The sequence below is a fragment of the Canis lupus genome, chromosome X, assembly GCF_048164855.1.
Source record: "Canis lupus baileyi chromosome X, mCanLup2.hap1, whole genome shotgun sequence".
NCBI classification, from domain to species: domain Eukaryota; kingdom Metazoa; phylum Chordata; class Mammalia; order Carnivora; family Canidae; genus Canis; species Canis lupus.
In genome coordinates this window covers 20,717,278-20,736,192 of record NC_132876.1, presented here as the reverse complement: position 1 = coordinate 20,736,192, position 18,915 = coordinate 20,717,278, and the positions used below count along the sequence as shown (strand labels likewise).

Sequence of the window (18,915 nt, the reverse complement as noted above, 5' to 3'; positions counted from 1 at the left end):
ATGTTTGCTGTAAAAAAACTTTTTTTCAGCTTTACGTTGTATCTAGAATTCTAGGTTGTTTTGTTCTTTTTGACTCTTTATTTTTTCCTTGTTTATTCTTTTAGTTGGTTTAAAAATTTTAATTCCAGTGTAATTAACATGCAGTGTTATATTAGTTTCAGGCGTACAATATAGTGACTCAACAGTTCCATACATCACTCAGTGCTTATCACGACAAGGGCACTCTTTACTCTCCATTATCTCGTCCCCCCACCCTTCAACCCTCTTCCTTCTGGTAACTATCACTTTGTTCTCTATAGTTAAGAGTCTGGTTTTTTGGTTTGTCTCTTTTTCTCTTTGTTTTGTTTCTGAGATTCCACATATGAGTGAAATCATATGGTACTTTTCCTTCTTTGACTTATTTCTTTTTTTAAGATTTTATTTATTTATTCATGAGAGACACAGAGAAAGAGTGGCAGAGACACTAGGCAGAGGGAGAAGCAGGCTCCATGCAGGGAGCCCGATGTGGGACTTGATCCCGGATCTCCAGGGTCACGCCCTGGGCTGAAGGTGGCGCTAAACCGCTGAGCCACCGCGGCTGCCCACTAATTTCTTTCTTTTTTTTTTCTGCCCACTAATTTCACTTAGCATTTATACCTTCTAGATCAATCCATGTTGTTGCAAAAGGCAAGATTTCATTCTTTTTCATGGCTGAGTAATATTCCATTGTATATATGTACCATATATTCTTTATCAATTCATCTATCAATGGACATTCAGGTCTCTTCCATAATTTGGTTATTGTAAATAATGCTGCAATAAAGATAGGGGTACATATATTTTGTCAAATTAGTGTTTTTGTATCCTTTGGGTAAAGACTCAGAAGCAGAATTACTGGATCATATGGTAGTTCTAATTTTATTTTATTTTTATTTTTTTTCTAATTTTAATTTTTAAAAGAACCTCCATACTGTTTTCCAGAGAGGCTGTACCAGTTTGTATTCCTAACAACAGTGCACAAGGGTTCATTTTTCTCCACATTCACTTGTGGCCAACATTTGTTGTTTCCTGTGTTTTTCATTTTAGCCATGTTGACAGGTATGAGTGATATCTCATTGTGGTTTTGATTTGCATTTCCCTGATGATGAGTGATGTGGAGCATCTTTTCATGTGTCTGTTGGCCATTTGTATGTCTTCTTTGGAGAAATGTCTGCTCATGTCTTCTGCCCATTTTTAAATTGGATTATTTGGGGCTTTTTTTGGTGTTGAGTTATATAAGTTCTTTATATATTTTGTATACTAATCCTTTACCAGAGGATACCAAGATTAAAATCAGCCTGTATTCTGTCACAAAAACTATGTTCTCCTCTCAAGCCTTCATCAAGGTCAATAGATGTTGAATCTACAAAAAAATAAAATGCACCAAAACTGACAAACTCATGTTCATAATAAAATAAGCAAATAAAACCTAAATATTTGATCACAATTATTAAGACTAATGCACTCATGTTCATAATAAAATAAGCAATAAAACCTAAATATTTGATCACAATTATTAAGAGCTACTAGATTCATGTATGTTGTGCTTGTCAAAGTAAAATTTGAGATGCCTATTGCATAGTCAGGCCTTTACAAGGCTCTTAGTAGGTTGACTCAATGAATCTATTGCGTTACCAGCAGTGTGAAGATTGAAGAAGAGTAATCACATTTTTGTTTTTGGCTGAGTCGTATGAGTTTGTTATATGTTTTGGATATTAATCCCTCATCAGATATATGATTTGAAAATATGTTCTGCCATTCTGTAGGTTGCTTTGTCATTTTGTCTAGACAAATACTGCATGATCTAACTTATATATAGAATCTAAAAGAAATTGAACTCAGAGAAACAAAGACAAATGTGTTAATTAACCTTACTATGGTGATCATTTCACAACACGCACATATATCAAGTTTTACACCTTAAACTTACATAATGTTACATGTCAAATATGTCTCAGTAAAATTGGGGAATGAAAAAAATAAGAGTAAAACCTCATTTCTGGCATGCAAATATCTACAAAGTAACTGGGAAGGGGGAAACACATGCATTAAACATAATTATAAAGAGGGGCATCTGGGTGGCTCAGTTGGTTAAGTGTTACTCTATCCCAGGGTCCTGGGATTAAGCCCTGCATCAGGCTCCTTGCTCAGTGGTGAGTCTCCTTCTCTTACCCATGCTCATGCACTCTCTTTTTCAATCAAATAAATAAAATATTTTAAAAAATAATCATAAAGAAAGAGAGTAAAAAGAAACAACTCATTTGTGTCATCCCAATGCTAATTAATGGATTTTGAAATAGTCAAAGACTGTGGATCAGAAAAGCACAAAAGTGAGAGGAATCATTTTAGCCTTGTCAAAAGAGGTGTTTTCATCAGTAGCCTTTCAGTTATGATAGAAACCCTACTCCATATTGCTAAAATATTATGTAGAAAAAGTCATTTGCTCACATAGTTAAAAAGTCTGGCGGTCAATCTGGCTTAAGGAACAACTGGGTACTGGGGCTTGATGACATCAGGATCTCCCTATGTTTCTCCCTCTGTCATTGCCTATGAGTCAGCTCACTTTTCCCAATGTTTGCATCATTATTAGGCAGACTCTTCCCACATGATGACAAAGCTGGTAACTGTCAACCCTAAGCTTACATTATCTAGGCTTAACAAGCCCAGCAGAAAGACAGTGCCATTTCTTTCCTAATAATTCCAGCAAAGTCTCAATTAAATTCTTATTGGCACAGTTTGTCTTACCTGCCCATTTCTAAATCCACTAATGTGCCTGTTTAGTCTCTGGCCCAGGTCGTATATTCACTCCTAGAACTGGGTGAAGGATGGGGTAGGGCTACCAGCTCTCTACTACAATGTCATTAACAACTTCAGAGGAGGTATGGTTTCCCTAAGGGAAATCAAGAAGGGAAAAAAGATGTTGGGTGTTTTTAAATAGAAGTTTTCATTTGTAGTATCTACTGATAAAATATAGGCCCAGATTTGAGTCTCTTACAAACTTGTTGGGAATTGAAGCTTATGGGAGGGGGTAATTTTCCTCCTCATGTATTCCTTCCAAACTTGATCTACAAAAGGGGGACTTTCACCCCTTCATGAATATTGAATAGAACTTCTGCTTTTTTCCCCTACCTCTTACTTCTTTTATCCAAGAGGAGGAATGACTTTTATATTTGATGAAATTGGGAAGAAAGTTTGAGTATGTGGGGCTCAGACCTGCCTTTCCCCACCATGATGTTGCTATGTGTTAAGTGCCCTGAGTCTAGGCTCCTTGACTCTTTGTCTTGGTGCCAAATTAGTCCAGTTTGATGTGGAGGACAATTGAAGTGACATGTATTAGAAGCCCATTTGTGGCCACAGATCCAGGCCACTTTCTCTAAGCCTTATCGGCAGTAAAGCCGATATTTTTGTCTCTGATGCTATATCTATTTTTTCAAATGTTTCTAGATGTAGCTGTGCAAAGAGATATGACTAATGCCTCCTGAGTTGGTGTGCAGGGGTAAGAAGTGCAGCAAGTTGGAAATAAGATTACCTAGGTTTCAGGAGTAGTAGGTATGTCAGTTCCTTACTCTGGGATTCAATTTTCTCACTTACAAAACAAGTGAGTGGGGCTTTGGAAAGCCCTAAAGATATTTCCAGATCCAACATGTCATGATTATCATTGGGCAGTGGACTGATCCTTGAAGGAAATACTTGATTCAGATTTTTAAAGAGAAAGAAGGGAAAAGTTAGGGAGAGGCTCGCAGGGATGAAAGCATCAAAAGAAGAGTTAGCTGGTAAATATGAAGAACAGAAAGAGGTAGGGCAATTTTCCAGCCCAGGCATTTGCAGGCTGATTCACCTTGACAACCATTTAAGTTTATGCACATAAAAGGATATAGAGGATTTGACATAATCACAGATGATAGGAGGAGTTTCACTGATGCATGACTTGAAAAATCTTCTACTGATCTTATGAGATGGTCCAATCTTAATAAAGGTTCTAGGCAGGAAGATGAAAAAAATCACTAAATATATCTATCTATCTATATCTATCTATCTATCTATCTATCTATCTATCTATCTATCTATCTATTTAAATCTCTATAATTCCTATCTTAAAGAATAGGAAAGGGTTGGGGCTATGGACTAACCACTTATGATGACTTTTCTTGACTGGACTCCTTATCCAATGAACACAGCTGCTTTTTTTTCTTAGGCTCCATTTCATGAGTTTATCATTGATTATATCTGGCTTCTCTGACCTTGTACTATCTTTGATTCTGACTTCAGATCTAACATGTTATGATTATCACTGACAATGAAAAAAAGCAGAATAAAATATATTTTATATATAAAATATATGTATATGTATAACTTCAGCCTATATTTCTTTCTTATTTACTCAAGTCCTGCAACTAACAGCTCTGAGGGACCCATCTGGGCAGATCACACTCATGCACTGGAAAAGCTCTGAATGTGTTGATCATGCCTCATCATGTCTTCATATTTTCGGGCAAAAGCTCTGACTTCTTAACCTAAAATCCAGAAGGGTTGTCCAAATATATACTCAGAGACATTTTTTACATTCATCCTTAGCTTTTAAAAAAAATTTTATTTATTTATTCATGAGGCAGAAAGAGAGAGACAGAGACAGAGACAAAGGCAGAGGGAAAAGCAGGCTCCCTGCAGGGAGCCTGATACAGGACTCAATCCCGGGACTCCAGGATTATGACCTGAGCCAAAGGCAGATGTTCAACCCCTGAGCCACCCAGGTGCCCCTTTAGTGTTTTTATTACTGATTTACTGATTATAAGGAACTCTTACATGCAGCCATAGTTAGTTACCATTTGAAGGGGTAAGAGGGCAAGAAGGCATTTATTCACCATTGGATCCTATTATTGAGCTCAGGGATCTTTCTGAAAAAAAAAAAAAACAAAAAAAACAAAAACAAAAACAAAAAACCAGCAGTTCACCAGGATAAGGTACATGGAAAATAGGGCCTGACTTACTAAGAGCCTGACTTGTGACACTAGAATACTTGCTAAGTTCCAAAGTTATTACGTCTTCATTATTTAGCATGACCCTGGCCTGTAATCTTTGATAGTCTTGGTGACCACCACTCCCATAGTCCCTTCATGAAGAAATTAGCTGCAGGATTCTTTCTGAATAAAGTTGTTAGAGCCTATGCCATATGCATTGAGAGCAACTAACACGAGTAATATAGTTAAGTCCAGCAGTGATAGGTTGAACCAGAGATCAGAGATCTGCACATGATCATAGTTAACTATTATCTAAGACTGTTTGGCTTGAAACAATGACTTATAATAGAGCTCTATATTTAAAGGTACTGGTGCCAAGGGCTAACATGAAGAAAGTTATGTGTACTTGTGGTGGCTTATTGAGAAATCCAGCTCTTAGAGGCCCTATAGATGTAGATGAGATAGGGAAGAAAGAGATATCTCTAGGATCTGAATGAAACCTGATAATCATCCAAATCTAGGAATTACTGGGATTGAAAATATCTATGTGGATAAGAAGATGATATGTTCCATTGAGAGGCAGTGAAGCATAAAGATGAGTACAGTCTCTGGAGCTAAATTAATTGTGTTTGGATACTAGCCCTCCACTTAGTAGCTCTGTGACCTTATACCAGTGACATCAACTCTCTGTGCCTTGGGTCTCCATCTGGAAAACAGGAATAATAATGACACCTACAAGATAGATTGTGAGTCTGAAATGAGTTAATACATGTCAAGCACTTAGAATAATGGCTGGCACATAGTTAGCACTCAAAAATATAAGCTTTTAATGTTATTTTATCCTGCTACTTAAGTGAGGCAGAGTAATCTATTGAAATACTGTGTTTCTTCTCCCTCTACCTCTTTTTCTTGCATTCCAAAGAGAAATGGAAGCCCTTTGTGCTTTCTTTCCTGGAGAAAGAGTGGGGTTTTTTGCAGGGCCCAAAGTCTGTCTTCCTAGCTTTTGTTTACCTGGAATCCTGAGCATATTGTAAGGATTATGCTCAAAGAAAGGGAAGGGAGTAGCTGACTTCAGAAACAAGAGTCAGTGAGATTTCTCCAAGCCTTTGGAAGCACTGAGAGCTGCCAGTTTGAGAATAGTAAGATCTGGGGCCACTTCCAGGCAAAACTCCTGAGGATAACATATCCACAGTCAATTTTAGGAGCTAGATTCTGGTGCCATAGCTTTCCCCTAGGCATGAGGCAAGTGATTGCTTTTACAGCACCGTGTGGGCTTGGGCTAGAAAGCACAATGGCTTGACAATTAGAGCTACTCTCCTTATTCGACACTTGCCCCACAAAGCTCCCGAGTGTTTGTGTGATTGTAGGGAGTGTATAAAACTCCAGAAAGTGATTGGAATTTAATTTTTTTGCCAGTCTGGCAGTACAGATATGTAGAGTTGAAATAAATTTGACTTATTTTTTTAAGATTTTATTTATTTATTCATGAGAGACACAGAGAGGCAGAGACATAGGCAGAGGGAAAAGCAGGCTCCCCATGGGGAGCCTGATGTGGGACTTGATCCCAGGACCCCAGGATCACGACCTGAGCCAAGGGCAGATACTCAACCACTGAGCCACCTAGGTGCCCCGAAATCAATTTGACTTAAAGGAAATGAAGAAATGTGATAGTCCTCACATACTTCAGTTTGTGGAATACCATTCACACCAGTTACACATAAACCATCATTACCAAAAGTAATTTACATTTTTGGTAGGATCTTTCCTTTATAATATCAGAAAGATTAAATTATATATGATTTTGTGCTAAGAAATAGGTCACAAGGAAAAGATCCTTAAAGGGAATGAAAGGTCAGAGGGGTGGAGTGGGTAGCAGTGAGGATTTCCCCATGTGAAGTCACTGTTTGTAATGGTGAAGTTATTAATTAAGATGTCAGTGAGGATTTCCCCATGTGAAGTCACTGTTTGTAATGGTGAAGTTATTAATTAAGATGTCCTTCAGAGGTAAGGTGAGGCTTTGGGGCACATGGCACCTGCCACGTTACAGTGTATGTTAGTTTCCTAGGGCTGCAGTAACAAAGTACTGCAAACTGAGTAGTTTAAAACAAAAAAAAAAAATTATTCCCTCATGGTTCTGGAAGCTGGAAATCTAAAATCAAGGTTTTCAGAAGGGCCATGTTCCCTCTGAAAACTCTAGAGAGAATTATTTTTTCCCCTCCTCTAGATTCTGGTGTTTGCTTGGAATTCTGGGCATTCCTTGCCTTGTAGATACATCACTCCAATCTCTGCCTCCATCTTCACTTCTATGAAGCTTCTTTACAGTAAGAAATCTTTTCTTCCTTTATGTTGGTATGGCATCTAATTCTTATCTTCCTTGTGGTATTTATCTTGCATCATAGTTATTTATGATTACATCTGTAGAAGATGACTTTTCAGTTGTCTGCCCAGACAATTAAACCTATACCTTGGTAATAACAGTCCAAAACAGCAGAGAAGAGATCTATTTGCCTAAAAACTACAGAACACTTCAGAAAGAAATTGAGGAAGACACAAAGAGATGGAAAAATATTCCATGCTCATGGATTGGAAGAATTAATATTTTGAAAATGTCAATGTTACCTAGGGCAATTTACACACTTAATGCAATCCCATCAAAATACCATGGACTTACTTCAGAGAGTTGGAACAAATCATCTTAAGATTTGTGTGGAATCAGAAAAGACCCCGAATAGCCAGGGGAATTTTAAAAAAGAAAACCATATCTGGGGGCATCACAATGCCAGATTTCAGGTTGTACTACAGTGCTGTGATCATCAAGACAGTGTGGTACTGGCACAAAAACAGACACATAGATCAATGGAACAGAATAGAGAATCCAGAAGTGGACCCTGAACTCTATGGTCAACTAATATTCGACAAAGTAGGAAAGAATATCCAGTGGAAAAAAGACAGTCTCTTCAATAAAAGGTGCTGGGAAAATTGGACAGCCACATGCAGAAGAATGAAACTAGACCATTGTCTGACACCATACACAAAGATTAACTCAAAATGGATGAAAGATCTAAATGTGAGACAAGACTCCATCAAAATCCTAGAGGAGAACACAGGCAACACCCTTTTTGAACTTGGCCACAGCAAATTCTTGCAGGATACATCCATGAAGGCAAGGGAAACAAAAGCAAAAATGAATTATTGAGACTTCATCAAGATAAAAAGCTTCTGCACAGCCAAAGAAACAGTCCACAAAACTAAAAGACAACCTACAGAATGGGAGAAGATATTTGCAAATGACCTATCAGATAAAGGGCTATTATACAAGATCTATAAAAGACTTTTAAACTCAACAGCAAAGAAACAAACAATCCAATCATGAAATGGGCAAAAGATATGAACAGAAATTTCACAGAGGAAGACATAGACATGGCCAACAAGCACATGAGAAAATGCTCCGCATCACTGGCCATCAGGGAAATACAAATCAAAACCACAATGAGATACCTCCTCACACCAGTGAGAATGGTGAAAATTAACAAGACAGGAAACAACAAATGTTGGAGAGGATGTGGAGAAAGGGACATCCTCTTGCACTGTTGGTGGGAATGTGAACTGGTGCAGCCACTCTGGAAAACTGTGTGGAGGTTCCTCAAAGAGTTAACAATAGACCTGCACTACGACCCAGCAATTGCACTGCTGGGGATTTACCCCAAAGATACAGATGCAATGAAACGCTGGGACACCTGCACCCCGATGTTTATAGCAGCAATGTCTACAATAGCCAAACTGTGGAAGGAGTCTCGGTGTCCATTGAAAGATGAATGGATAAAGAAGATGTGGTCTATGTATACAATGGAATATTACTCAGCCATTAGAAACGACAAATACCCACCATTTGCTTTGACCTGGATGGACCTGGAGGGTATTATGCTGAGTGAAATAAGTCAAGAGGAAAAGGACAAACATTATATTGTCTCATTCATTTGGGGAATATAGAAAATAGTGAAAGGGAATAAAGGCGAAAGGAGAGAAAATGAGTGAAAATATCAGTGAGGGTGAAAAACATGAGAGACACCTAACTCTGGGAAATGAACAAGGGGTAGGGGAAAGGGAGGTGAGCGAGGGTTTGGGGTGACTAGGTGACGGGCACTGAGGGAGGCACGTGGCGGAGTGAGCACTTGGTGATATGGTATATGTTGGCAAATTGAACTCCAATTAAAACAAATTAAAAAAAGAATTCTATTTGCCATATTCTTAGTACCCAATCGTTGCCCCCTTTCATAGGCTGATTTAATGATGGCTGTGTAACTGACCAAATGGAACCAATAAGATTCTCTGTCTAGGACATCTGAACTTGGAACTCAAAGATTCTGCTGAGTCCCAGTGCTTTTGACAAAACTGAGGATATGTTTTCTTTTAAGATTTATTTATTTATTTATTCATGACAGAGAGAGAGAGAGAGAGAGAGAGAGAGAGAGAGGCCAAGACACAAGCCGAGGGAGAAACAGGCTCCACACAGGGAGCCCGACCTGGGACTCGATCCCGGGTCTCCAGGATCACATCCCGGCTGAAGGCAGTGCTGAACCGCTGAGCCACGGGGGCTGCCCAAAACTGAGGATACATTAATCCAAGAATTGATAGGGCCAGCAGAAAGCACAGAGGAACAAAGACAGTTGTTCTGACCAAAGAAAAAAATGAAGCAGATGTGTAAGAGGCAATGACTGTAGTGTTAGGAGAGATTAGGATGTTGACGTTTACTACTTACTTGTTGTTGATTTGCCAAAGTTCTGCAAGAGAGGAATTAGCTTAAACTAAAACTGCGGAAGTCTGCGAATAAACATAAAAAGAAAACATTTCTAAGGTAAGTGCTTTCCACCTATGGACTGTAGTCTAAACTGACTGTTCCATAATTTGGTGACTTCCAGGATCGAAAAAAAACAATAGCGTTTGTATCTCAAAACCAAAGCTGGTACAATCAGTGGCAAAGAATTGGCAGCTACAGCCGAAGACACAATTAGTGGTCTATGTCTTTCTCAAGTAGGTTCTGTTAATGATTCTCTGTCAGACCAAGGGAAAAACCCACTGACAATGATCTACTTATAAGTGATGTCACATTAACTAAGGTTATTTTAGGGCTAGGGAAATGGGTAGAGTGTAGAGATGAGTACATAAAAAAAAAGAGGATAAGAAAACTTTTTAAAAACATAAAAAAAGAAATACAGTGGAACATAAGAATAGAGCCTGGGAAAATCCAGATCCCCAAAGTATCCCCCAAGGGCCTACTCCTATTAAAAGGAAGTCCAATACTTCAGATGCATCTTAAAAGAAAGAAGATTAGCTGCGTGTCTCCTCTACCTCAGGTGACTTTTTGTGACCCCAATACAAAAGCCAAGATAGAAGCCATTTAACTGAGGGACTAGAGGGCCTGAGCAGAGTCCTAAAGCCTATTGCTAAAAGGATAGAATTTTCTAGGCTAGTGTGTAGATTCAAGGACATGAGTTCATATCTTTTCCTTTGACTACCACCCCCATGAAACAGTTTAAATCAAACCTATCATAGTAGAATGTAGAATACTAGTTGCCTACCCCACTATCTCTTTTCTCTGCCTTAGTAATCAATTTCTTTTTTTCTCACATTAACGTAGAATTTTCTAGGCTAGTGTGTAGATTCAAGGACATGAGTTCATATCTTTTCCTTTGACTACCACCCCCATGAAACAGTTTAAATCAAACCTATCATAGTAGAATGTAGAATACTAGTTGCCTACCCCACTATCTCTTTTCTCTGCCTTAGTAATCAATTTCTTTTTTTCTCACATTAACGTTCTTAGTTTATTAATCCTCTCATGAAAAATCTGCACAATCACCACAGATAAAGCCACTGCAGAATCTTTACTCCTTCTGTTGTCCAATCTCCAGCTCACTTTTTGCCAGCACCAACGTTGGCTTTTGCAGTCCCCCTGACTCTCTTCATTCTGCTTTTGCGTTCTTTGCTCTGTAAGAAAACAGAAAGTCTTCAAGAAAGAAGACTTTTTCTTCTCATACAGGCCATGTCTTGCAAGTCTATGTTTGGGTTCATTTTTCTTTGCATAATCCAAGGAATCATAAATCATGCCAAAGCCCGTTGTCTTACCACCACCAAAATGGGTTCTGAATCCAAATACAAATATGACATCTGGTGTGGTCTTGTACATTTTGGCTAATTTTTCCCGAATTTCTGTCTTAGGCACTGTTGCCTTCCCGGGGTGAAGAACATCAATGAAAAAAAAAAAAAAAGAAGAACATCAATGACCATCTCTTTCCGCTGAAGCAGTTGGTTGGTCATGAACTTCCTGGTCCGGATAGTTACTGTGTTGTTCATGATGGCGGCGGAGCTTCAAGCAGCCGGGGAGAAAAAGAGTAATCAGTTTCCAATTTTTATCTGGGCACATTACTATTTGGAATAAAAGACTAGACTACATTTCCCAACCTCCCGTACCATTAGGCATGGCCATACCTTTACGTTCTGGTCAATGAGACATAGGCAACAGTGTTTCATGGGTCTTCTGAGGAGTTTCCTTAGAAAAGAAGGAGGCATGCTCTTCTTCACCTTTCACCATCCTGCTGACTGGAATGTGGATATGATAATGAGTTTTGTCAGCCATCTTGGACCATAAGGATGACATCCATACCCTAGGAAATGCATTGCTAGAGAAAAGCCAAGCATGGACAAAACCACAAAGGCTTATGATTTTCAACCCCTAAAGCAATCCCCATTTGGAGGAAGAGGGTTGCTGAAATGATGCAAACCATTCCAGAAGGGTAAACCTCCCTAATGCCCCTTTCAGTAGTAGCCAAGTAGGACAACACACAAGGGAGATGATCTGAGAGAAGAGAATCTAAGACATTCAGTTGGGCTGACCAAGAACTCACTCCACTGCTATGTAGTTCTTGCTATTTATGTATATGATACACAAATTGATACTATATTGATTGACAATCTTCATGTGTCATATCCATTTTTTTTTCCATTTCCAAATGGGATGTTTTATTTAATTCATCCTGTTTTCCTTCTAGTATCAGAGACTAAGTGTTTGAGATATGGTCTAATGTACCATTTACCTATAGATGTGAAACCATGGGGAACTACAAGAAGACCTGCCCAAGATGATCATGAACTACTGAAGGATTTTGGGCTTAATGTTGGGTGCACTTGGGCTATGTGAATTTGGACTGTCTTTCTATACAGAAAGCATGAGCATATTTTCATTTGTGTATGGTTTGGTAGCATATTAGTTGAAGACCTTTTGTAGATCAGGTGGCTATCAATTTCATATGTTGGTTTTCTCCATCCAGTATACATCACCAATTGTTCTGGGAACAGCACTTTGGCTTCCCTTTGAGTGATGAGCTCTCTCTCTCTCTCTTTCAATTTCTTTCTCTTTCAATCCACAACTTCTAAGCAGAGATGTCCCATTCCCTGGTTCAAAGAGTAGGTGCATAAACTCTAACTTGACTAATTAGAATGTTCTATCCCCTGGCTTCAGGAATGGGCATGCGATCTAAACAGGTATAATTATGTGCCCAAAACTAGGTCAACAAATCAGCCAATGGAACATTACTAAGAACAATGCATTCTCTTCTTTTATTTTCCCCTAAATTTACTGAAGAGTAATTGACACAAAACATTGTGTAATTTTAACTGGTACAATATAGTGATTTGATAATGTATATGTTGTAAATTGCTTACCACAATAGGTTAGTTAGCACATCCTTCCCTGACATAATTACCATTTTTTTTTTGTTGTTATGGTGAGAACATTAAAGCTCTACTCTCATAGCAACTTTGAAGTACACAGGTATTATTAACTATAGTCATCATGTTGTACATTAGATCTTCAGAATGTATTTATCTTGTAACTAACATTTGTACCTTTTGACCAACATCTCCTCATTCCCCTCACCCCTCAGCCCTTGGCAACCACCATTCTACTTTCTGTTTCCATGAGTTCAATGTTTTTAGATTTTATATATAACTAAGATCATCCAGCATTTGTCTTTCTCTGTGACTTATTTCACTTAGCATAGTGCCATCAAGGTCCATCCATACTGTTGCAAATTAATATAATTAATATTCCATTACACACACACCATCTTCTTTATCCATTCATCCACCAATGGACACTTAGGTTTTTTTTCATGTCCTAGACAGTGTGAATAATATATTAATAACACATGATCCAATAATTTCACTAGTGGTATTTACCCAAAGAAAATGAAAGCACTAGTTCTAAAGATATATGCACCCCTATGTATATTGCAGCATTATTTATGATAACCAAGATATTGAAACAACATAAATATCCATTGTAGATAAATGGATAAAGAAGATGTGATTATATATATTATTAATATATTATTAATATATTATATATAATTATATATCACTTACACATACACATATATAGACATAATGGAATGTTACTCAGCCATAAAAATGGATGAGATCTTGCCATTCATTTGTGACAACATGGATGGACCTAGAGGGTATCATGCTAAGTGAAATAAGTCAGTCAGAGAAAGACAAATACCATACGATTTCACTCATATGTGGAATCTAAAAACAAAACAAGTGAATAAACAAACAAAAAGCAGAATCAGATACGGAGAACAAATGGTTGCTAGAGAGAAGGAGGTGGGGGGATGAACAAAACAGGTGATGGAGAGTGGGAGATATAGGCTTCCATTTATGGAATGAATACATCACGAGGATAAAAGACACAGCATAGGGAATATAGTCAATGATATTGCCATAGGATTGTATGGTGACAGGTGGTAGCTACACTTGTGGTGAGCACAGCATAACATATAGAGAAATTGAATCACTATGTTGTACATCTGAAATGAATGTAACACTGTGTGTTAACTATACTCAAAAATTTAAAAATCCACTATGGGGTATCACCTCAAGCTGGTTAGAATGGCTATTACCAAAAAACCCCCAACAACCAAACAAACAAAAAACAAAAAACCCACAAGAGATAGCAAATGCTAGCAAGGATATGGAGAAAAGGGAAACTTGTGCCCTGTGGGTAGGAGTGTCAATTGGTGCATTCACTGTGAAATACAGTATGGAGGTTCCTTAAAAAATCCAAAATAGTACTGTGCTCTCTTCTTTTAGAATGCTAATCTAGTTAGATGAAAGTGTGAAACTTCCAATGACAAACACAAATGGAATTGGGGCTTCTTAATGCCACGTGTGTGTATTGGTTGCCAGGGGCATATGGGGTAGGGGAAATGGGGAGATGTTGGTCAAAGGGTACAAACTTTCAGTTACAGGATGAATAAGTTCTGGGGAGATAATGTACAGCATGGTGACTATAGTTAGCAATACTATATCGTATTCTTGAAAGTTGCCGTGATAGTTGTGCTTTAATGTTCTCACCGTAACAATAATGACAACAAAATGGCAATTATGTAAAAGGAAGGACACATTAACTAAGCTTATTGTGGTAAACATTTAGCAATATATGTGCATCAAATTGTCAAATTGTACACCTTAAACTTACACGTTACATGCCAATTATGCTTCAATAAGGCCAGAAAAAAATTTACCATCTTAATCACTTTTAATTGTACAGTACAGTTTTGTGGCATTAAGTACATTCACATGCTGCAGCTGTTACCACCATCCATCCCCAGAACTCTTTTCATCTTTCAAAACCGAAACTCTGTTCCCATTAAACACTAACACCCCATTCCCCCTACCCCCAAGCCCCCAGCCCTTGGAAGCCACCATTTACTTTCTTTTCTTTTTAAGATTTATCTATTTGAGAGACACAGAGAGAAAGAAGACAAGTGGCAGGTGGTAGGGCAGAGGGAGAGGGAGAGAGAATTTCAAGCAGACTGTACTGAGCATGGAGCCCAACATGGGGCTCAATCTCATGATCCTGAGATCATGACCTGAGCTGAAACCAAGAGTTTGACGCTTAACTGACTGCACCAGCCAGGTGCCCCCACCATCTACTTTCTGTGTCTATAAATATGACAACTCTAGGTACCTCATATTTGTAAAATCACATAGTATTTTTCCTTTTGTGAATGACTTATTTCACTTAGCATAGTGTCCTCAAAATTCATCCATGTTGTAGCACATGTCAGAATTTTTAAGGTTGAATAGTATTTGATCGTATGGATATATCACGTTTTATTTATCCATTTATCCATTGAGGGGCAGTTGGGTTGCTCCCACCTTTTGGCTATTGTGAATAATACTGCTATGAACATGGGTCTACAAATACCCGTATGAGTCCCTACTTTCAACTGAGTCATCTGCTTTTAAAGAAACATGCAAGTTCAAATAATGAGCATATTGACTAATATGGACATAAGACCAGAATACCTCTCTCTGTTTATGAATGTGTAAAACCCTCAAGGTCCTTGAATGTGCATCGGGTAAGAGGCAGAGGGAAAGACTTTAAATTCTCTACCAGTCCATCAGGTGGGACTTAGAGATAATTAAATTTAAATTGGAGAAATAATATACCCATTTTGTAGACTATCTTCATAGCTGCTGCACTGATTCGACTAAATTTCTATTATTTGCCACAAAACGAGACAATTCTAACCATTTTAACAATTCAGTGAAGTATATTCATAATGTTGTGTAATTTTCACCACTATTAAGCTCCAGATCTTTTTTGCAATCCCAGATGGAAACTCTACCCATTAAACAATAACTCCCAGTTCCCCCAAGCCCCTGGCAACCTCTATTGCATTTTCTGTCTCTATGCATTTGCCAATTCTAACACCTAATGTAAGTGGAATCATACAGTATGTGCCCTTTTGTGTCTGGCTTATTTCACTTAGCATCATGTCCTCAAGGTTCATCCACATTGGAGCATGTGTCAGAATTTCAATCCTATTAAAAGCTGAATATATCCCATTATATATGTATGTATACACATATATACACACATATTATGTATATGTATCACATTTTATATATTTTATATAGTATATAATCTTATGAATTATATATACACCACATTTTATTTATCCATTCATCTGTTGATGGACATTTTGGATTCTTTCCACATTTTGGCTATTGCAAATAATGCTGCTATTAACATTAGTGTACAAGTATCAGTTCAAGTCTCTGCTTTCAATTCTTCGGGGTCTACCCCCAGGTGGGAAATTGCTGATTCATAAGATTCTATGTTAACTTTCTGAGGAATTGCCTAACTGTTTTCCATAATGGCCTTGCCATTTTACACGCCTACCAGCAATGCACATGGGTTCTAATTTCTCCATGTCGTCACTAACACTAGATACTTGCCATTTTTAAAATGATACCTATCTTAATGAGTGTGACTTGGTATCCCATTGTAGTTTTGAGTTGCATTTCCCTAATGATTAATAATGTTGAGCATCGTTTTGTGTATTTACTGGCCATTTGTGTATCTTCTTTGGAGAAATATGGATGTAAAGGATGTTCAAGTTCATCCTTTGCCCATTTTTAAATCCAGTCATTTATTTGTTGTTGTTGTTGTTGAGTTGAATGAATTAAAAATAACTCATCACTGTGTTAGGTGCTGGAAGTATAGACACTTGCAGGCTAGTGGGAGAAGCAGACAATATTCTATTTTTTAAAAGATTTTATTTATTTATTTATTTGACAGAGAGAGAGGATTGAGCACAAGCAGGGGGAGCAGCATATGGAGAGGGAGAAGCAGTCACCCTGCTGAGCAGGGAGCCCGACGTGGGACTCCATCCCAGGACTCTGGGATCATGATCTGAGCCAAAGGCAGACGCTTCACTGACTGAGCCCTCCAGGAGCCCAAAGTAGACAATATTCTAATGCGGTGTGGTAAATCCAATGACAGTTATATGCAGAAGGTATTATGTCAGTTTCAAAGAGGGGCACACTAGTGGAGGTGGGAAGCAGACATAGAAGTTTTCCTGAGGGGAAGCAGACATAGAAGTTTTCCTGAGGGATATGGTGCTTTGGGATTATGTTGGTTTCAAAGGATCCTAGGCAGGCAAAAGGGGGAAGGGCAGACATTCCAGGCAGAAAGAAAATCATGAGCAATGGCTCGCAGGCATGAAACATTCTGGAAACTACAAGCATCTATCTGCTATTGAAGAAGCAAGTCCAAGGCAGGCAGTGGCAAGAGATGAGGCTGGAGAGATAGACGGGGACTGGATTATGCTAGATGTTATGGGCTATTGTAAGGTGTGTTTAAGGCTTTATGCTGAGACCTATGCAGTGATTGAAAGGTTTTAAGCATAGGAGTTACATAGTCAAACTTGTGTTTTAGATTAGAGCTTCTCAATCTTTTTTCTTATTCCATCATAGTATATATACATAGCATGAGAATTTTGTATGGCATTCTGAGGTAGGTAGACCTGCAGCTGTATGCTGCATGAGATGACAGGCCCAGGCTTTTGCTGCCTCCAACCCAACACAGCTGTCCCGAAAGCTGAGATATGGGGGCAGGGAGTCAAGGTAAGATTCCCAGGTTTTTTGCTTGGACAACTGGGTGGAGGAGCCACATGTTTGAGAAAGGTGATGCATCTAGAGATAGGTGTAAAGATTTACTTTGAGATGAGTGGCTGGAGATGCTGATAAATGGTCATTATGTCCTTGTTGGCTCTATTGGCTATGGAGCCATGAAGCATAAAGACCGAGGAGCTAGTGCAGTGTGGAAATTCATCTAGCTTTGAAAGGAACTCTGGGAGTGATTGTGATGGAGATCCACCTCCTTTGAAATGTTTCCCAGCCCACAGCCTCAAAGAGGCAACCTTTCATATTTACCATTTGACTCCAGCCTTTTGGACACAACCGAATGTTACAGGGATTAATATTTGATTTACAAATCAAATTCTCTCTCCTGAGAATCAGGCATTGGGCCCCAGAGACTGAATCAACTGTGGGAGAACCAAGGCTGAAGGTCAAGTAGATCAATCATTCTCAAACAGTGTCCCCAGGTTATCCGAATCATTTGGGAACTTGTTAGAAATGTAAATTTTCATGCCTCACCCCACAGCTACTGAATCAGAGACTCTTGGGTCCGTCCCAGCAACCTGTGTTTTACAAGCCTTCCAGGTGCTTGTGCAGGTTGTCACTGATATGGACTCCTGGGATAAGATTACCATTCTGGAAGTAGCCCTGATCAATCACCTGAGTGTGATAAGTAGGCAGAAAAAGCTGGTCTTCAGAGAAGCAGGAGACTGAAGCAGAGACTGAAGAGAGGGACTGAGAGAATAGAAGAGAAGAGAGAGACAGGCACAGACGTATACAGAGAGGGAGAGAAGAAACAAGCTACCTGATAACTTTTCAGTCCTATGAGGCCCAATTGTTCTTCCTACGATCAGAATTTGTGAAATTTCCCTCTATCATTACATAAATCTCTTTTATTTGACTGAGGTTTTCTTTTCTTTTCCTTTTTTTTTTTTTTACAATAAAAGTGCTCTGATTCCCTAGTTGACTATTTCTCCAAAAATCTATTATGCATTTATTGCATGGCTACTGTCAAGGGTATCAAGATCAAGTAGACCTGGTTCTTGCCCTTGAGAACCCCAGTTTAATGGAGGAGGAATATAGACAATGTCAGGAGGGTAGGGAACGTGGTTACTGAGCTTTGAGGTTACTTGCTAAGCACTAAATAAATATTAGCTGTATCTCAGTGGTACCTGGTAAAGCCAGAAAAGACCTCAAGGAAGACTTAATAGTTGATATATACCTTGAATGACAAGTTTTTAAGAAGAGGAGGAAGATGGAAGGTGTTTCAAGTGGAGAGTAAATTGCACAGAGGTATGGGAGATAATGGTATGTACCTGGGAAACGTGAGTGGTGTAAGGGCAAATACAAATTAAAAATAAGAGGCTTAATTTTCGTTGTCAGAAATAAGGGAGGAGATTCCTCCCACCTCTCTCCCTTTTCTTACAAAATTTCTTCCTCTGTC

At 38.6% G+C, this 18,915-nt stretch overlaps 1 long non-coding RNA gene and 1 pseudogene across 1 annotated transcript in view; one reads left to right on the top strand and one right to left on the bottom strand.

Moving 5' to 3' along the window:
* The window catches only part of LOC140627877 (uncharacterized), a 108,338-nt gene that overhangs the window by 84,161 nt on the left and 5,262 nt on the right, over window positions 1-18,915 (top strand). The window contains exon 2 of the long non-coding RNA XR_012026398.1: window positions 16,630-16,846. This is a non-coding gene — a long non-coding RNA (uncharacterized lncRNA). The remainder of the gene's footprint in view (window positions 1-16,629; window positions 16,847-18,915) is intronic.
* LOC140627336 (small ribosomal subunit protein eS24 pseudogene) lies at window positions 10,786-11,330 on the bottom strand (annotated as a pseudogene).